This window comes from Oncorhynchus kisutch, unplaced genomic scaffold, assembly GCF_002021735.2.
Source record: "Oncorhynchus kisutch isolate 150728-3 unplaced genomic scaffold, Okis_V2 Okis07a-Okis12b_hom, whole genome shotgun sequence".
Taxonomy (NCBI): Eukaryota; Metazoa; Chordata; class Actinopteri; order Salmoniformes; family Salmonidae; genus Oncorhynchus; species Oncorhynchus kisutch.
This window is the reverse complement of record NW_022261984.1, coordinates 16,284,591-16,303,846: the sequence shown is the minus strand read 5'-3', so window position 1 is coordinate 16,303,846 and position 19,256 is coordinate 16,284,591. Positions and strand designations below refer to the sequence as shown.

Here is a 19,256-nt window from a genome sequence, read left to right as displayed (position 1 = left end):
AGGTAGCCTAGTGGTTAGAGTGTAGAGGAGGCAGGTAGCCTAGTGGTTAGAGTGTAGAGGAGGCAGGTAGCCTAGTGGTTAGAGTGTAGAGGCGGCAGGTAGCCTAGTGGTTAGAGTGTAGAGGAGGCAGGTAGCCTAGTGGTTAGAGTGTAGAGGCGGCAGGTAGCCTAGTGGTTAGAGTGTAGAGGCGGCAGGTAGCCTAGTGGTTAGAGTGTAGAGGAGGCAGGTAGTCTAGTGGTTAGAGTGTAGAGGAGGCAGGTAGCCTAGTGGTTAGAGGAGGCAGGTAGTCTAGTGGTTAGAGGAGGCAGGTAGTCTAGTGGTTAGAGTGTAGAGGAGGCAGGTAGACTAGTGGTTAGAGGAGGCAGGTAGTCTAGTGGTTAGAGTGTAGAGGAGGCAGGTAGCCTAGTGGTTAGAGTGTAGCGGAGGCAGGTAGACTAGTGGTTCGAGTGTAGAGGAGGCAGGTAGACTAGTGGTTAGAGTGTAGAGGAGGCAGGTAGCCTAGTGGTTAGAGAGTAGAGGAGGCAGGTAGTCTAGTGGTTCGAGTGTAGAGGAGGCAGGTAGACTAGTGGTTAGAGTGTAGAGGAGGCAGGTAGCCTAGTGGTTAGAGTGTAGAGGAGGCAGGTAGCCTAGTGGTTAGAGTGTAGAGGAGGCAGGTAGCCTAGTGGTTAGAGTGTAGAGGAGGCAGGTAGCCTAGTGGTTAGAGTGTAGAGGAGGTAGGTAGCCTAGTGGTTAGAGGAGGCAGGTAGTCTAGTGGTTAGAGTGTAGAGGAGGCAGGTAGACTAGTGGTTAGAGGAGGCAGGTAGTCTAGTGGTTAGAGTGTAGAGGAGGCAGGTAGCCTAGTGGCCAGAGTGTAGAGGAGGCAGGTAGCCTAGTGGTTAGAGTGTAGAGGAGGCAGGTAGACTAGTGGTTAGAGTGTAGAGGAGGCAGGTAGCCTAGTGGTTAGAGTGTAGAGGAGGCAGGTAGCCTAGTGGTTAGAGTGTAGAGGAGGCAGGTAGCCTAGTGGTTAGAGTGTAGAGGAGGCAGGTAGCCTAGTGGTTAGAGTGTAGAGGAGGCAGGTAGCCTAGTGGTTAGAGGAGGCAGGTAGCCTAGTGGTTAGAGGAGGCAGGTAGACTAGTGGTTAGAGTGTAGAGGAGGCAGGTAGACTAGTGGTTAGAGGAGGCAGGTAGACTAGTGGTTAGAGAGTTGGGCCAGTAACCGAAAGGTTTCTAGATCGAATCCCTGAGCTGACAAGGTAAAAATCGTTCTGCCCCCGAACAAGCCAGTTAACCCACCGTTCCCCGGGAGGCCGTCATTTTAAATTAAGAATGTGTTCTTTAACTGACTTGCCTTGTTAAATAAAGGTTCAAATATGTTTGTTTTCTCATTAAAATCAACACACACACCTTTCTCTGACTGTGCCAGCATTGAGCTCATTGGTTGGCTGCTGAGTGGGAGGAACGGCTCACAACAACAGCTGGAACGGAGTCAATGGAATGGAATCAAACCTGTAGTTTCCATGTGATTGATTCCATTCCATAGAATCCAGTTCCAGACATTACTATGAGCCGTTCCTCCCCTGAGCAGCCTCCACTGATAACTCACCAATGTGATAGGAGAAAAAAGGTCGACAGTTTGAATGGTGAGGCTATTCATTAACGAACATCTAAACCAACCACTTTAAATACACCGGACTGTGTTTTAAACTAGATACCTTTTGACTCGGTGTACACTAGCTAGCAAGCTCAGTTCTAATATCAAGAGACATATAGCTCGTAGTAGAACAGCTATGACAGCAGTCTTCAACTCCAGCCTGGTCTCAGAGCAAAACTATGACAGCAGTCTTCAACTCCAGCCTGGTCTCAGAGCAAAACTATGACAGCAGTCTTCAACTCCAGCCTGGTCTCAGAGCAAAACTATGACAGCAGTCTTCAACTCCAGCCTGGTCTCAGAGCAAAACTATGACAGCAGTCTTCAACTCCAGCCTGGTCTCAGAGCAAAACTATGACAGCAGTCTTCAACTCCAGCCTGGTCTCAGAGCAAAACGTAGTAGAATAGCTATGACAGCAGTCTTCAACTCCAGCCTGGTCTCAGAGCAAAACGTAGTAGAATAGCTATGACAGCAGTCTTCAACTCCAGCCTGGTCTCAGAGCAAAACGTAGTAGAATAGCTATGACAGCAGTCTTCAACTACAGCCTGGTCTCAGAGCAAAACGTAGTAGAATAGCTATGACAGCAGTCTTCAACTCCAGCCTGGTCTCAGAGCAAAACTATGACAGCAATCTTCAACTCCAGCCTGGTCTCAGAGCAAAACTATGACAGCAGTCTTCAACTCCAGCCTGGTCTCAGAGCAAAACTATGACAGCAGTCTTCAACTCCAGCCTGGTCTCAGAGCAAAACTATGACAGCAGTCTTCAACTCCAGCCTGGTCTCAGAGCAAAACGTAGTAGAATAGCTATGACAGCAGTCTTCAACTCCAGCCTGGTCTCAGAGCAAAACGTAGTAGAATAGCTATGACAGCAGTCTTCAACTTCAGCCTGGTCTCAGAGCAAAACGTAGTAGAATAGCTATGACAGCAGTCTTCAACTCCAGCCTGGTCTCAGAGCAAAACGTAGTAGAATAGCCATGACAGCAGTATTCAACTCCGGCCTGGTCTCAGAGCAAAACGTAGTAGAATAGCCATGACAGCAGTATTCAACTCCAGCCTGGTCTCAGAGCAAAACGTTTCTCCTCAGTCTAGACGCAAATCAAGCTCCCGGAAGCGCATACGGTGGACAACGTCATCAGCACTCCTCCCACAAGTCTCCAGAAAACTTGTTAGATAGCTAATATTTAGAAAAAAACACTTATTGGGGTAGAATTATGCTAACCCGTTTTGCAATCCCTTTGTCTTTTCTTGCTAGCTTGCTGATTAGCTTCCGAGGTTAGCTGGCTAGTTAGCGACAGGCAGTAGTTATTGGAGACGGAGGCAGCGTTTCTTAGCCAGTCGATATCATGAATCAGCCGGCATCATTTTTATGGATATATATACAAATAAAATGTCAACTGAACAAAAAAAAAGTTTAAATTAAGTGCAGCTGTTTTGCATAGATACAGAACAAAAGACTGAATGACTGGGTCGCGTCCCATAGATACAGAACAAAAAGACTGAATGACTGGGTCGCGTCCCATAGATACAGAACAAAAAGACTGAATGACTGGGTCGCGTCCATAGATACAGAACAAAAAGACTGAACGACTGGGTCGCGTCCCATAGATACAGAACAAAAAGACTGAATGACTGGGTCGCGTCCCATAGATACAGAACAAAAAGACTGAATGACTGGGTCGCGTCCATAGATACAGAACAAAAAGACTGAACGACTGGGTCGCGTCCCATAGATACAGAACAAAAAGACTGAACGACTGGGTCGCGTCCCATAGATACAGAACAAAAAGACTGAACGACTGGGTCGCGTCCCATAGATACAGAACAAAAAGACTGAACGACTGGGTCGCGTCCATAGATACAGAACAAAAAGACTGAACGACTGGGTCGCGTCCATAGATACAGAACAAAAAGACTTAATGACTGGATCGCGTCTTCTGGCAACAGAACAACAAGACTGAACGACTGGGTCGCGTCCCATAGATACAGAACAAAAAGACTGAACGACTGGGTCGCGTCTTCTGGCAACCGAACCAATAGAACGAACGACCAGCCGGCTTGGGGAGCAACCCTAGATTTGTAGACTACATCCAGTTTGCTGAGTGTTGGGGGCTATTTTGTAAATAACATCGCCGAAGTCGAGGATCGGTAGGATAGTCCGTTTTACGAGGGTATGTTTGGCAGCATGAGTGAAGGAGGCTTTGTTTGCAAAATAGGAAGCCGAATTTAGATTTGATTTTGGATTGGAGATGCTTAATGTTAGTCTGGAAGGAGAGTTTACAGTCTAACCAGACACCCAGGTATTTGTAGTTGTCCACATATTCTAAGTCAGCACCGTCCAGAGTAGTGATGCTGGACGGGCGGGTGGGTGTGGGCAGCGATCTGTTGAAGAGCATGCATTTAGTTTTACTAACATTTAAGAGCAGTTGGAGGCCACGGAAGGAGAGTTGTATGGCATTGAAACTCGTCTGGAGGTTTGATAGCACAGTGTCCAAAGAAGGGCCAGATGTATACAGAATGGTGTCGCCTGCGTAGAGGTGGATCAGGGAATCAACAGCAGCAAGAGCGACATTATTGATATATGCAGAGAAAAGAGTCGGCCCGAGAACTGAACCGTGTGGTACCCCCATAGAGACTGCCAGAGGTCCGGACAACATGCCCTCCGATTTGACACACTGAACTCTATCTGAGAAGTAGTTGATGAACCAGGCGAGGCAGTCGTTTGTAAAAACCAAGGCTACTGAGTCTGCCGATAAGAATACGGTGATTGACAGAGTCGAAAGCCTTGGCCAGGTCAATGAAGACGGCTGCACAGTACTGTCTTTTATCGATGGCGGTTATGATATTGTTTAGTACCTTGAGCGTGGCTGCGGTGCACCCGTGACCGGCTCAGAAGCCGGATTGCACAGCGGAGAAGGTACGGTGGGATTCGAAATGGTCAGTGATCTGTTTATGAACATGGCTTTCGAAGACTTTAGAAAGGCAGGGCAGGATGGATATAGGTCTGTAACAGTTTGGGTCTAGAGGCAGGGCAGGGCAGGATGGGTATAGGTCTGTAACAGTTTGGGTCTAGAGGTAGGGCAGGATGGATATAGGTCTGTAACAGTTTGGGTCTAGAGGCAGGGCATGGCAGGATGGGTATAGGTCTGTAACAGTTTGGAGTCTAGAGGCAGGGCAGGATGGGTATAGGTCTGTAACAGTTTGGGTCTAGAGGCAGGGCAGGATGGGTATAGGTCTGTAACAGTTTGGGTCTAGAGGCAGGGCAGGATGGGTATAGGTCTGTAACAGTTTGGAGTCTAGAGGCAGGGCAGGATGGGTATAGGTCTGTAACAGTTTGGAGTCTAGAGGCAGGGCAGGATGGGTATAGGTCTGTAACAGTTTGGAGTCTAGAGGCAGGGTAGGATGGGTATAGGTCTGTAACAGTTTGGAGTCTAGAGGCAGGGCAGGATGGGTATAGGTCTGTAACAGTTTGGAGTCTAGAGGCAGGGCAAGATGGGTATAGGTCTGTAACAGTTTGGAGTCTAGAGGCAGGGCAGGGCAGGATGGGTATAGGTCTGTAACAGTTTGGAGTCTAGAGTGTCTCCCCCTTTGAAGATAACTTCAGTTTGTTGTTGTCGCCTTGTGTTATTATGAAATGGACATGTCTAGTTAATTGGCAGTTATCAAAACGTATTATATTGACGTTAACAGTTGTGAGATTAGATTGCAGTCTTCAACTCCAGCCTGGTCTCAGAGCAAAACGTAGTAGAATAGCTATGACAGCAGTCTTCGACAGGTTAAACATAAACAAATAGACCAATCAAACAAACAACGGCTGTTGTTGCCAAGCAACCTCAGTTCATATACATATTTAATGAAGTGATTGAAATGACCTTCATCCTCAATAGTCTATTCCAGCAGACTACCGGGGGGAAAACAAGCATCTCAACAACAACAACAACAACAACAACAACAACAACAACAACAACAACAACACCACCACCAACAACAACACCAACAACACCTCGCTACTCATGTTCGCTACTCTCATTGGTCTGTTAATTTGAACCATTCAAGCTGCTAAAATCATTCAGTTTACATCTTGACTACTGCAGACTATCTGAAATGAGAGGTGGGCCTCGTGTGTGTGTGTGTGTGTGTGTGTGTGTGTGTATCATGTTTTGTTTATGTCTCTGAAATAAGATGCAGGACTCGTGTGTGTGTGTGTGTGTGTGTATCATGTGCTGCTTAGGTCTCTGAAATAATATGCAGGACTCGTGTGTGTGTGTGTGTGTGTGTCTGTGTGTGTGCGTGTGTGTGTGTGTGTATCATGTGTTGTTTAGGTCTCTGAAATAAGATGCAGGACTCGTGTGTGTATCATGTGTTGTCTATGCCTATTGAAATGACAAGTCAATCTCACAAATGGGCCATTTATAACCGTTTGTAGTCTTAGCATGGTGGTTTGTTGCATATGGCCCATATACCACGGCTAACGGCTGTATCCAGGCCCTTGGGATTTGGTATTTTACTAGGATCCCCATTAGCCTGTTGCAAACGTAGCAGCTACTCTTCCTGGGGTCCAAACAGAACACAGAACACAGAGCACAGAACACAGAGCACAGAACACAGAGCACAGAGCACAGAGCACAGAACACAGAGCACAGAACACAGAGCACAGAACACAGAGCACAGAGCACAGAATACAGAGCACAGAACACAGAGCACAGAACACAGAGCACAGAACACAGAGCACAGAGCACAGAGCACAGAACACAGAGCACAGAGCACAGAACACAGAACACAGAACACAGAGCACAGAACACAGAGCACAGAACACAGAGCACAGAGCACAGAATACAAAGCACAGAGCACAGAACACAGAACACAGAGCACAGAGCACAGAACACAGAGCACAGAACACAGAGCACAGAACACAGAGCACAGAACACAGAGCACAGAGCACAGAACACAGAGCACAGAACACAGAGCACAGAATACAAAGCACAGAGCACAGAACACAGAGCACAGAACACAGAACACAGAGCACAGAACAGAACACAGAACACAGAGCACAGAGCACAGAACACAGAGCACAGAACACAGAACACAGAACACAGAGCACAGAACACAGAATACAGAGCACAGAACACAGAACACAATTCAGAACATCAATAGACAAGAACAGCTCAAGAACAGAACTATATACATTATTAAAAGGCTCATGTAGCCTCCATATCAACGCAAATACACACTATCTGGGTCCAATAGGGGAGAGGCGTTGTGCTGTGGGTCCAATAGGGGAGAGGCGTTGTGCCGTGGGTCCAATAGGGGAGAGGCGTTGTGCTGTGGGTCCAATAGGGGAGAGGCGTTGTGCCGTGGGTCCAATAGGGGAGAGGCGTTGTGCTGTGGGTCCAATAGGGGAGAGGCGTTGTGCTGTGGGTCCAATAGGGGAGAGGCGTTGTGCTGTGGGTCCAATAGGGGAGAGGCGTTGTGCTCTGGGTCCAATAGGGGAGAGGCGTTGTGCTGTGGGTCCAATAGGGGAGAGGCGTTGTGCCGTGGGTCCAATAGGGGAGAGGCGTTGTGCTGTGGGTCCAATAGGGGAGAGGCGTTGTGCCGTGGGTCCAATAGGGGAGAGGCGTTGTGCTGTGGGTCCAATAGGGGAGAGGCGTTGTGCTGTGGGTCCAATAGGGGAGAGGCGTTGTGCTGTGGGTCCAATAGGGGAGAGGCGTTGTGCTCTGGGTCCAATAGGGGAGAGGCGTTGTGCTGTGGGTCCAATAGGGGAGAGGCGTTGTGCCGTGGGTCCAATAGGGGAGAGGCGTTGTGCTGTGGGTCCAATAGGGGAGAGGCGTTGTGCTGTGGGGCCAATAGGGGAGAGGCGTTGTGCTGTGGGTCCAATAGGGGAGAGGCGTTGTGCTGTGGGCCAATAGGGGAGAGGCGTTGTGCTCTGGGTCCAATAGGGGAGAGGCGTTGTGCCGTGGGTCCAATAGGGGAGAGGCGTTGTGCTGTGGGTCCAATAGGGGAGAGGCGTTGTGCTGTGGGGCCAATAGGGGAGAGGCGTTGTGCTCTGGGTCCAATAGGGGAGAGGCGTTGTGCCGTGGGTCCAATAGGGGAGAGGCGTTGTGCTGTGGGGCCAATAGGGGAGAGGCGTTGTGCTCTGGGTCCAATAGGGGAGAGGCGTTGTGCCGTGGGTCCAATAGGGGAGAGGCGTTGTGCTGTGGGGCCAATAGGGGAGAGGCGTTGTGCTCTGGGTCCAATAGGGGAGAGGCGTTGTGCCGTGGGTCCAATAGGGGAGAGGCGTTGTGCTCTGGGTCCAATAGGGGAGAGGCGTTGTGCTGTGGGTCCAATAGGGGAGAGGCGTTGTGCCGTGGGTCCAATAGGGGAGAGGCGTTGTGCTGTGGGTCCAATAGGGGAGAGGCGTTGTGCCGTGGGTCCAATAGGGGAGAGGCGTTGTGCCGTGGGTCCAATAGGGGAGAGGCGTTGTGCTGTGGGTCCAATAGGGGAGAGGCGTTGTGCTGTGGGTCCAATAGGGGAGAGGCGTTGTGCTGTGGGTCCAATAGGGGAGAGGCGTTGTGCTGTGGGTCCAATAGGGGAGAGGCGTTGTGCTGTGGGTCCAATAGGGGAGAGGCGTTGTGCTGTGGGTCCAATAGGGGAGAGGCGTTGTGCTGTGGGTCCAATAGGGGAGAGGCGTTGTGCTGTGGGTCCAATAGGGGAGAGGCGTTGTGCTGTGGGTCCAATAGGGGAGAGGCGTTGTGCTGTGGGTCCAATAGGGGAGAAGCGTTGTGCTGTGGGTCCAATAGGGGAGAGGCGTTGTGCTGTGGGTCCAATAGGGGAAGAGGCGTTGTGCTGTGGGTCCAATAGGGGAGAGGCGTTGTGCTGTGGGTCCAATAGGGGAGGGGCGTTGTGCTGTGGGTCCAATAGGGGAGGGGCGTTGTGCTGTGGGTCCAATAGGGGAGGGGCGTTGTGCTGTGGGTCCAATAGGGGAGAGGCGTTGTGCTGTGGGTCCAATAGGGGAGAGGCGTTGTGCTGTGGGTCCAATAGGGGAGAGGCGTTGTGCTGTGGGTCCAATAGGGGAGGGGCGTTGTGCTGTGGGTCCAATAGGGGAGGGGCGTTGTGCTGTGGGTCCAATAGGGGAGAGGCGTTGTGCTGTGGGTCCAATAGGGGAGAGGCGTTGTGCTGTGGGTCCAATAGGGGAGAGGCGTTGTGCTGTGGGTCCAATAGGGGAGAGGCGTTGTGCTGTGGGTCCAATAGGGGAGGGGCGTTGTGCTGTGGGTCCAATAGGGGAGAGGCGTTGTGCTGTGGGTCCAATAGGGGAGAGGCGTTGTGCTGTGGGTCCAATAGGGGAGAGGCGTTGTGCTGTGGGTCCAATAGGGGAGAGGCGTTGTGCTGTGGGTCCAATAGGGGAGAGGCGTTGTGCCGTGGGTCCAATAGGGGAGGGGCGTTGTGCTGTGGGTCCAATAGGGGAGAGGCGTTGTGCTGTGGGTCCAATAGGGGAGAGGCGTTGTGCTGTGGGTCCAATAGGGGAGAGGCGTTGTGCTGTGGGTCCAATAGGGGAGAGGCGTTGTGCCGTGGGTCCAATAGGGGAGAGGCGTTGTGCCGTGGGTCCAATAGGGGAGGGGCGTTGTGCCGTGGGTCCAATAGGGGAGGGGCGTTGTGCTGTGGGTCCAATAGGGGAGAGGCGTTGTGCTGTGGGTCCAATAGGGGAGAGGCGTTGTGCTGTGGGTCCAATAGGGGAGGGGCGTTGTGCTGTGGGTCCAATAGGGGAGAGGCGTTGTGCTGTGGGTCCAATAGGGGAGGGGCGTTGTGCTGTGGGTCCAATAGGGGAGAGGCGTTGTGCTGTGGGTCCAATAGGGGAGAGGCGTTGTGCTGTGGGTCCAATAGGGGAGAGGCGTTGTGCTGTGGGTCCAATAGGGGAGAGGCGTTGTGCTGTGGGTCCAATAGGGGAGGGGCGTTGTGCTGTGGGTCCAATAGGGGAGAGGCGTTGTGCTGTGGGTCCAATAGGGGAGAGGCGTTGTGCTGGGTCCAATAGGGGAGAGGCGTTGTGCTGTGGGTCCAATAGGGGAGAGGCGTTGTGCTGTGGGTCCAATAGGGGAGAGGCGTTGTGCTGTGGGTCCAATAGGGGAGAGGTGTTGTGCCGTGGGTCCAATAGGGGAGAGGGCGTTGTGCTGTGGGTCCAATAGGGGAGAGGCGTTGTGCTGTGGGTCCAATAGGGGAGAGGCGTTGTGCTGTGGGTCCAATAGGGGAGAGGCGTTGTGCTGTGGGTCCAATAGGGGAGAGGCGTTGTGCCTGGGTCCAATAGGGGAGAGGCGTTGTGCTGGGGGTCCAATAGGGGAGAGGCGTTGTGCTGTGGGTCCAATAGGGGAGAGGCGTTGTGCTGTGGGTCCAATAGGGGAGAGGCGTTGTGCTGTGGGTCCAATAGGGGAGGGGTGTTGTGCTGTGGGTCCAATAGGGGAGAGGCGTTGTGCTGTGGGTCCAATAGGGGAGAGGCGTTGTGCTGTGGGTCCAATAGGGGAGAGGCGTTGTGCTGTGGGTCCAATAGGGGAGAGGCGTTGTGCTGGTAGGGTTCCAATAGGGGGAGAGGCGTTGTGCTGTGGGTCCAATAGGGGAGAGGCGTTGTGCTGTGGGTCCAATAGGGGAGAGGCGTTGTGCTGTGGGTCCAATAGGGGAGAGGCGTTGTGCTGTGGGTCCAATAGGGGAGAGGCGTTGTGCTGTGGGTCCAATAGGGGAGGGGCGTTGTGCTGTGGGTCCAATAGGGGAGAGGCGTTGTGCCGTGGGTCCAATAGGGGAGAGGCGTTGTGCCGTGGGTCCAATAGGGGAGGGGCGTTGTGCTGTGGGTCCAATAGGGGAGAGGCGTTGTGCTGTGGGTCCAATAGGGGAGAGGCGTTGTGCTGTGGGTCCAATAGGGGAGAGGCGTTGTGCTGTGGGTCCAATAGGGGAGAGGCGTTGTGCTGTGGGTCCAATAGGGGAGAGGCGTTGTGCCGTGGGTCCAATAGGGGAGAGGCGTTGTGCTGTGGGTCCAATAGGGGAGAGGCGTTGTGCCGTGGGTCCAATAGGGGAGAGGCGTTGTGCTGTGGGTCCAATAGGGGAGAGGCGTTGTGCTGTGGGTCCAATAGGGGAGAGGCGTTGTGCTGTGGGTCCAATAGGGGAGAGGCGTTGTGCTGTGGGACCAATAGGGGAGGGGCGTTGTGCTCTGGGTCCAATAGGGGAGAGGCGTTGTGCTGTGGGTCCAATAGGGGAGAGGTGTTGTGCTGTGGGTTCAATAGGGGAGGGGCGTTGTGCTGTGGGTCCAATAGGGGAGAGGCGTTGTGCTGTGGGTCCAATAGGGGAGAGGCGTTGTGCTGTGGGTCCAATAGGGGAGAGGCGTTGTGCTGTGGGTCAATAGGGGAGAGGCGTTGTGCTGTGGGTCCAATAGGGGAGAGGCGTTGTGCTGTGGGTCCAATAGGGGAGAGGCGTTGTGCTGTGGGTCCAATAGGGGAGAGGCGTTGTGCTGTGGGTCCAATAGGGGAGAGGCGTTGTGCTGTGGGTCCAATAGGGGAGAGGCGTTGTGCTGTGGGTCCAATAGGGGAGAGGCGTTGTGCTGTGGGTCCAATAGGGGAGAGGCGTTGTGCTGTGGGTCCAATAGGGGAGAGGCGTTGTGCTGTGGGTCCAATAGGGGAGAGGCGTTGTGCTGTGGGTCCAATAGGGAGGGGCGTTGTGCTGTGGGTCCAATAGGGGAGAGGCGTTGTGCTGTGGGTCCAATAGGGGAGAGGCGTTGTGCTGTGGGTCCAATAGGGGAGAGGCGTTGTGCTGTGGGTCCAATAGGGGAGAGGCGTTGTGCTCTGGGTCCAATAGGGGAGAGGCGTTGTGCTGTGGGTCCAATAGGGGAGAGGCGTTGTGCTGTGGGTCCAATAGGGGAGAGGCGTTGTGCTGTGGGTCCAATAGGGGAGAGGCGTTGTGCTGTGGGTCCAATAGGGGAGAGGCGTTGTGCTGTGGGTCCAATAGGGAGGGGCGTTGTGCTGTGGGTCCAATAGGGAGAGGCGTTGTGCTGTGGGTCCAATAGGGGAGAGGCGTTGTGCTGGGGGTCCAATAGGGGAGAGGCGTTGTGCTGTGGGTCCAATAGGGGAGAGGCGTTGTGCTGTGGGTCCAATAGGGGAGAGGCGTTGTGCTGTGGGTCCAATAGGGGAGAGGCGTTGTGCTGTGGGTCCAATAGGGGAGAGGCGTTGTGCTGTGGGTCCAATAGGGGAGAGGCGTTGTGCTGTGGGTCCAATAGGGGAGAGGCGTTGTGCTGTGGGTCCAATAGGAGAGAGGCGTTGTGCTCTGGGTCCAATAGGGGAGAGGCGTTGTGCCGTGGGTCCAATAGGGGAGAGGCGTTGTGCTCTGGGTCCAATAGGGGAGAGGCGTTGTGCTGTTGGTCCAATAGGGGAGAGGCGTTGTGCTGTGGGTCCAATAGGAGAGAGGCGTTGTGCTGTGGGTCCAATAGGAGAGAGGCGTTGTGCTCTGGGTGCAATAGGGGAGAGGCGTTGTGCTGTGGGTCCAATAGGGGAGGGGCGTTGTGCTGTGGGTCCAATAGGGGAGAGGCGTTGTGCTGTGGGTCCAATAGGGGAGAGGCGTTGTGCTGTGGGTCCAATAGGGGAGAGGCGTTGTGCTGTGGGTCCAATAGGGGAGAGGCGTTGTGCTGTGGGTCCAATAGGGGAGAGGCGTTGTGCTGTGGGTCCAATAGGGGAGAGGCGTTGTGCTGTGGGTCCAATAGGGGAGAGGCGTTGTGCTGTGGGTCCAATAGGGGAGAGGCGTTGTGCTGTGGGTCCAATAGGGGAGAGGTGTTGTGCTGTGGGTCCAATAGGGGAGGGGCGTTGTGCTGTGGGTCCAATAGGGGAGGGGCGTTGTGCTGTGGGTCCAATAGGGGAGAGGCGTTGTGCTGTGGGTCCAATAGGGGAGAGGCGTTGTGCTGTGGGTCCAATAGGGGAGAGGCGTTGTGCTGTGGGTCCAATAGGGGAGAGGCGTTGTGCTGTGGGTCCAATAGGGGAGAGGCGTTGTGCTGTGGGTCCAATAGGGGAGGGGCGTTGTGCTGTGGGTCCAATAGGGGAGAGGCGTTGTGCTGTGTGTCCAATAGGGGAGAGGCGTTGTGCTGTGGGTCCAATAGGGGAGGGGCGTTGTGCTGTGGGTCCAATAGGGGAGGGGCGTTGTGCTGTGGGTCCAATAGGGGAGAGGCGTTGTGCTGTGGGTCCAATAGGGGAGAGGCGTTGTGCTGTGGGTCCAATAGGGGAGAGGCGTTGTGCTGTGGGTCCAATAGGGGAGAGGCGTTGTGCTGTGGGTCCAATAGGGGAGAGGCGTTGTGCTGTGGGTCCAATAGGGGAGAGGCGTTGTGCTGTGGGTCCAATAGGGGAGAGGCGTTGTGCTGTGGGTCCAATAGGGGAGAGGCGTTGTGCTGTGGGTCCAATAGGGGAGAGGCGTTGTGCTGTGGGTCCAATAGGGGAGAGGCGTTGTGCTGTGGGTCCAATAGGGGAGAGGCGTTGTGCTGTGGGTCCAATAGGGGAGAGGCGTTGTGCTGTGGGTCCAATAGGGGAGAGGCGTTGTGCTGTGGGTCCAATAGGGGAGAGGCGTTGTGCTGTGGGTCCAATAGGGGAGAGGCGTTGTGCTGTGGGTCCAATAGGGGAGAGGCGTTGTGCTGTGGGTCCAATAGGGGAGAGGCGTTGTGCTGTGGGTCCAATAGGGGAGAGGCGTTGTGCTGTGGGTCCAATAGGGGAGAGGCGTTGTGCTGTGGGTCCAATAGGGGAGAGGCGTTGTGCTGTGGGTCCAATAGGGGAGAGGCGTTGTGCTGTGGGTCCAATAGGGGAGAGCGTTGTGCTGTGGGTCCAATAGGGGAGAGGCGTTGTGCTGTGGGTCCAATAGGGGAGAGGCGTTGTGCTGTGGGTCCAATAGGGGAGAGGCGTTGTGCTGTGGGTCCAATAGGGGAGAGGCGTTGTGCTGTGGGTCCAATAGGGGAGAGGCGTTGTGCTGTGGGTCCAATAGGGGAGAGGCGTTGTGCTGTGGGTCCAATAGGGGAGGGGCGTTGTGCTGTGGGTCCAATAGGGGAGAGGCGTTGTGCTGTGGGTCCAATAGGGGAGAGGCGTTGTGCTGGGGGTCCAATAGGGGAGAGGCGTTGTGCTGTGGGTCCAATAGGGGAGAGGCGTTGTGCTGTGGGTCCAATAGGGGAGAGGCGTTGTGCTGTGGGTCCAATAGGGGAGAGGCGTTGTGCTGTGGGTCCAATAGGGGAGAGGCGTTGTGCTGTGGGTCCAATAGGGGAGAGGCGTTGTGCTGTGGGTCCAATAGGGGAGAGGCGTTGTGCTGTGGGACCAATAGGGGAGAGGCGTTGTGCTGTGGGTCCAATAGGGGAGAGGCGTTGTGCTGTGGGTCCAATAGAGGAGAGGCGTTGTGCTGTGGGTCCAATAGGAGAGAGGCGTTTGTGCTGTGGGTCCAATAGGGGAGAGGCGTTGTGCTGTGGGTCCAATAGGGGAGAGGCGTTGTGCTGTGGGTCCAATAGGGGAGAGGCGTTGTGCTGTGGGTCCAATAGGGAGAGGCGTTGTGCTGTGGGTCCAATAGGGGAGGGGCGTTGTGCTGTGGGTCCAATAGGGGAGAGGCGTTGTGCTGTGGGTCCAATAGGGGAGGGGCGTTGTGCTGTGGGTCCAATAGGGGAGAGGCGTTGTGCTGTGGGTCCAATAGGGGAGAGGCGTTGTGCTGGGGGTCCAATAGGGGAGAGGCGTTGTGCTGTGGGTCCAATAGGGGAGAGGCGTTGTGCTGTGGGTCCAATAGGGGAGAGGCGTTGTGCTGTGGGTCCAATAGGGGAGAGGCGTTGTGCTGTGGGTCCAATAGGGGAGAGGCGTTGTGCTGTGGGTCCAATAGGGGAGAGGCGTTGTGCTGTGGGTCCAATAGGGGAGAGGCGTTGTGCTGTGGGTCCAATAGGGGAGAGGCGTTGTGCTGTGGGTCCAATAGGGGAGAGGCGTTGTGCTGTGGGTCCAATAGAGGAGAGGCGTTGTGCTGTGGGTCCAATAGGAGAGAGGCGTTGTGCTGTGGGTCCAATAGGGGAGAGGCGTTGTGCTGTGGGTCCAATAGGGGAGAGGCGTTGTGCTGTGGGTCCATAGAGGAGAGGCGTTGTGCTGTGGGTCCAATAGGGGAGAGGCGTTGTGCTGTGGGTCCAATAGGGGAGAGGCGTTGTGCAGTGGGTCCAATAGGGGAGAGGCGTTGTGCTGTGGGTCCAATAGGGGAGAGGCGTTGTGCTGTGGGTCCAATAGAGGAGAGGCGTTGTGCTGTGGGTCCAATAGGGGAGAGGCGTTGTGCTGTGGGTCCAATAGGGGAGAGGCGTTGTGCTGTGGGTCCAATAGGGGAGGGGCGTTGTGCTGTGGGTCCAATAGGGGAGAGGCGTTGTGCTGTGGGTCCAATAGGGGAGGGGCGTTGTGCTGTGGGACCAATAGGGGAGGGGCGTTGTGCTGTGGGTCCAATAGGGGAGAGGCGTTGTGCTGTGGGTCCAATAGGGGAGGGGCGTTGTGCTGTGGGTCCAATAGGGGAGGGGCGTTGTGCTGTGGGTCCAATAGGGGAGAGGCGTTGTGCTGTGGGTCCAATAGGGGAGAGGCGTTGTGCTGTGGGTCCAATAGGGGAGGGGCGTTGTGCCGTGGGTCCAATAGGGGAGAGGCGTTGTGCTGTGGGTCCAATAGGGGAGAGGCGTTGTGCTGTGGGTCCAATAGGGGAGAGGCGTTGTGCGTGGGTCCAATAGGGGAGAGGCGTTGTGCTGTGGGTCCAATAGGGGAGAGGCGTTGTGCTGTGGGTCCAATAGGGGAGGGGCGTTGTGCCGTGGGTCCAATAGGGGAGGGGCGTTGTGCTGTGGGTCCAATAGGGGAGGGGCGTTGTGCTCTGGGTCCAATAGGGGAGAGGCGTTGTGCTGTGGGTCCAATAGGGGAGGGGCGTTGTGCTGTGGGTCAATAGGGGAGAGGCGTTGTGCTGTGGGTCCAATAGGGGAGAGGCGTTGTGCTGTGGGTCCAATAGGGGAGAGGCGTTGTGCTGTGGGTCCAATAGGGGAGAGGCGTTGTGCTGTGGGTCCAATAGGGGAGAGGCGTTGTGCTGTGGGTCCAATAGGGGAGAGGCGTTGTGCTGTGGGTCCAATAGGGGAGAGGCGTTGTGCTGTGGGTCCAATAGAGGAGAGGCGTTGTGCTGTGGGTCCAATAGGGGAGAGGCGTTGTGCTGTGGGTCCAATAGGGGAGAGGCGTTGTGCAGTGGGTCCAATAGGGGAGAGGCGTTGTGCTGTGGGTCCAATAGGGGAGAGGCGTTGTGCTGTGGGTCCAATAGAGGAGAGGCGTTGTGCTGTGGGTCCAATAGGGGAGAGGCGTTGTGCTGTGGGTCCAATAGGGGAGAGGCGTTGTGCTGTGGGTCCAATAGGGGAGGGGCGTTGTGCTGTGGGTCCAATAGGGGAGAGGCGTTGTGCTGTGGGTCCAATAGGGGAGGGGCGTTGTGCTGTGGGACCAATAGGGGAGGGGCGTTGTGCTGTGGGTCCAATAGGGGAGAGGCGTTGTGCTGTGGGTCCAATAGGGGAGGGGCGTTGTGCTGTGGGTCCAATAGGGGAGGGGCGTTTGTGCTGTGGGTCCAATAGGGGAGAGGCGTTGTGCTGTGGGTCCAATAGGGGAGAGGCGTTGTGCTGTGGGTCCAATAGGGGAGGGGCGTTGTGCCGTGGGTCCAATAGGGGAGAGGCGTTGTGCTGTGGGTCCAATAGGGGAGAGGCGTTGTGCTGTGGGTCCAATAGGGGAGAGGCGTTGTGCCGTGGGTCCAATAGGGGAGAGGCGTTGTGCTGTGGGTCCAATAGGGGAGAGGCGTTGTGCTGTGGGTCCAATAGGGGAGGGGCGTTGTGCCGTGGGTCCAATAGGGGAGGGGCGTTGTGCTGTGGTCCAATAGGGGAGGGGCGTTGTGCTCTGGGTCCAATAGGGGAGGCGTTGTGCTGTGGTCGCGTTGTGCTGTGGGTCCAATAGGGGAGAGGCGTTGTGCTGTGGGTCCAATAGGGGAGAGGCGTTGTGCTGTGGGTCCAATAGGGGAGGGGCGTTGTGCTGTGGGTCCAATAGGGAGAGGCGTTGTGCTGTGGGTCAATAGGGGAGAGGCGTTGTGCTGTGGGTCCAATAGGGGAGAGGCGTTGTGCTGTGGGTCCAATAGGGGAGGGGCGTTGTGCTGTGGGTCCAATAGGGGAGGGGCGTTGTGCTGTGGGTCCAATAGGGGAGAGGCGTTGTGCTGTGGGTCCAATAGGGGAGAGGCGTTGTGCTGTGGGTCCAATAGGGGAGGGGCGTTGTGCTGTGGGTCCAATAGGGGAGGGGCGTTGTGCTGTGGGTCCAATAGGGGAGGGGCGTTGTGCTGTGGGTCCAATAGGGGAGAGGGCGTTGTGCTGTGGGTCCAATAGGGGAGAGGCGTTGTGCTGTGGGTCCAATAGGAGAGAGGCGTTGTGCTGTGGGACCAATAGGGGAGAGGCGTTGTGCTGTGGGTCCAATAGGGGAGAGGCGTTGTGCTGTGGGTCCAATAGGGGAGAGGCGTTGTGCTGTGGGTCCAATAGGGGAGAGGCGTTGTTGCTGTGGGTCCAATAGGGGAGAGGCGTTGTGCTGTGGGTCCAATAGGGGAGAGGCGTTGTGCTGTGGGTCCAATAGGGGAGAGGGCGTTGTGCTGTGGGTCCATAGGGGAGAGGCGTTGTGCTGTGGGTCCAATAGGGGAGAGGCGTTGTGCTGTGGGTCCAATAGGGGAGAGGCGTTGTGCTGTGGGTCCAATAGGGGAGAGGCGTTGTGCTCTGGGTCCAATAGGGGAGAGGCGTTGTGCTGTGGGTCCAATAGGGGAGAGGCGTTGTGCTGTGGGTCCAATAGGGGAGAGGCGTTGTGCTGTGGGTCCAATAGGGGAGAGGCGTTGTGCTGTGGGTCCAATAGGGGAGGGCGTTGTGCTGTGGGTCCAATGGGTCCCAATAGGGGAGAGGCGTTGTGCTGTGGGTCCAATAGGGGAGAGGCGTTGTGCTGTGGGTCCAATAGGGGAGAGGCGTTGTGCTCTGGGGTCCAATAGGGGAGAGGCGTTGTGCTGTGGGTCCAATAGGGGAGAGGCGTTGTGCTGTGGGTCCAATAGGGGAGAGGCGTTTGTGCTGTGGGTCCAATAGGGGAGAGGCGTTGTGCTGTGGGTCCAATAGGGGAGAGGCGTTGTGCTGTGGGGTCCAATAGGGGAGAGGCGTTGTGCTGTGGGGTCCAATAGGGGAGAGGCGTTGTGCTGCTTGGGTCCAATAGGGGAGAGGCGTTGTGCTGTGGGTCCAATAGGGGAGAGGCGTTGTGCTGTGGGTCCAATAGGGGAGAGGCGTTGTGCTGTGGGTCCAATAGGGGAGAGGCGTTGTGCTGTGGGTCCAATAGGGGAGAGGCGTTGTGCTGTGGGTCCAATAGGGGAGAGGCGTTGTGCTGTGGGTCCAATAGGGAGAGGCGTTGTGCTGTGGGTCCAATAGGGGAGAGGCGTTGTGCTGTGGGTCCAATAGGGGAGAGGCGTTGTGCTGGGGGTCCAATAGGGGAGAGGCGTTGTGCTGTGGGTCCAATAGGGGAGAGGCGTTGTGCTGTGGGTCCAATAGGGGAGAGGCGTTGTGCTGGTGGGTCCAATAGGGAGAGGCGTTGTGCTGTGGGTCCAATAGGGGAGAGGCGTTGTGCTGTGGGTCCAATAGGGGAGAGGCGTTGTGCTGTGGGTCCAATAGGGGAGAGGCGTTGTGCTGTGGGTCCAATAGGGGAGAGGCGTTGTGCTGTGGGTCCAATAGGGGAGAGGCGTTGTGCTGTGGGTCCAATAGAGGAGAGGCGTTGTGCTGTGGGTCCAATAGGAGAGAGGCGTTGTGCTGTGGGTCCCAATAGGGGAGAGGCGTTGTGCTGTGGGTCCAATAGGGGAGAGGCGTTGTGCTGTGGGTCCAATAGAGGAGAGGCGTTGTGCTGTGGGTCCAATAGGGGAGAGGCGTTGTGCTGTGGGTCCAATAGGGGAGAGGCGTTGTGCAGTGGGCCAATAGGGGGAGAGGCGTTGTGCTGTGGGTCCACTAGGGGAGAGGCGTTGTGCTGTGGGTCCAATAGAGGAGAGGCGTTGTGCTGTGGGTCCAATAGGGGAGAGGCGTTGTGCTGTGGGTCCAATAGGGGAGAGGCGTGTGCTGTGGGTCCAATAGGGGAGGGGCGTTGTGCTGTGGGTCCAATAGGGGAGAGGCGTTGTGCTGTGGGTCCAATAGGGGAGGGGCGTTGTGCTGCTGGGACCAATAGGGGAGGGGCGTTGTGCTGTGGGTCCAATAGGGGAGAGGCGTTGTGCTGTGGGTCCAATAGGGGATGGGGCGTTGTGCTGTGGGTCCAATAGGGGGAGGCCGTTGTGCTGTGGCGGTCCAATAGGGGAGAGGCGTTGTGCTGTGGGTCCAATAGGGGAGAGGCGTTGTGCTGTGGGTCCAATAGGGGAGGGGCGTTTGTGCCGTGGGTCCAATAGGGGAGAGGCGTTGTGCTGTGGGTCCAATAGGGGAGAGGCGTTGTGCTGTGGGTCCAATAGGGGAGAGGCGTTGTGCCGTGGGTCCAATAGGGGAGAGGCGGTTGTGCTGTGGGTCCAATAGGGGAGAGGCGTTGTGCTGTGGGTCCAATAGGGGAGGGGCGTTGTGCCGTGGGTCCAATAGGGGAGGGGCGTTGTGCTTGTGGGTCCAA

General features: G+C 55.8%; 1 protein-coding gene across 2 annotated transcripts in view; it reads right to left on the bottom strand.

The window, feature by feature from the left end:
- Positions 1-19,256, bottom strand: part of LOC116360060 (uncharacterized) — a 64,355-nt gene that overhangs the window by 38,905 nt on the left and 6,194 nt on the right. The gene's annotated exons all lie outside the window — the stretch shown is intronic.